Raw genomic sequence first — 363 nt, forward strand, 5'->3', positions numbered from 1 at the left:
TTTTTTTATACTACGTATTATTAATGACCATTAATTCCGCAGAACTAGCAGATTCATTCTTTGCCCTATTTCCATAAACACCATCATTTATCAAAGTTACCATGTCATTTACACACCTTGTTTATGACATTCTTTTATCATTACTTCGAGCCACAACTTACCAAGTCCTAAGTAGACCACTACATTGACTGGAATTATCTTGTATATATCAAAGCTCTCAATCACGTCATTAGTTTTCCAGCAATTCAACGTCAAGAGTAAAATGATCATCTAATATCTATTTACACATTTAGACATTTGTTCACACATTTTAGCGTGTGAAGCGTTGCTCGAAAGTTTAAATTTTTGAATCGTTGTTCAAGA

The sequence above is a fragment of the Penaeus monodon genome, chromosome 32, assembly GCF_015228065.2.
Source record: "Penaeus monodon isolate SGIC_2016 chromosome 32, NSTDA_Pmon_1, whole genome shotgun sequence".
Lineage (NCBI taxonomy): Eukaryota > Metazoa > Arthropoda > Malacostraca > Decapoda > Penaeidae > Penaeus > Penaeus monodon.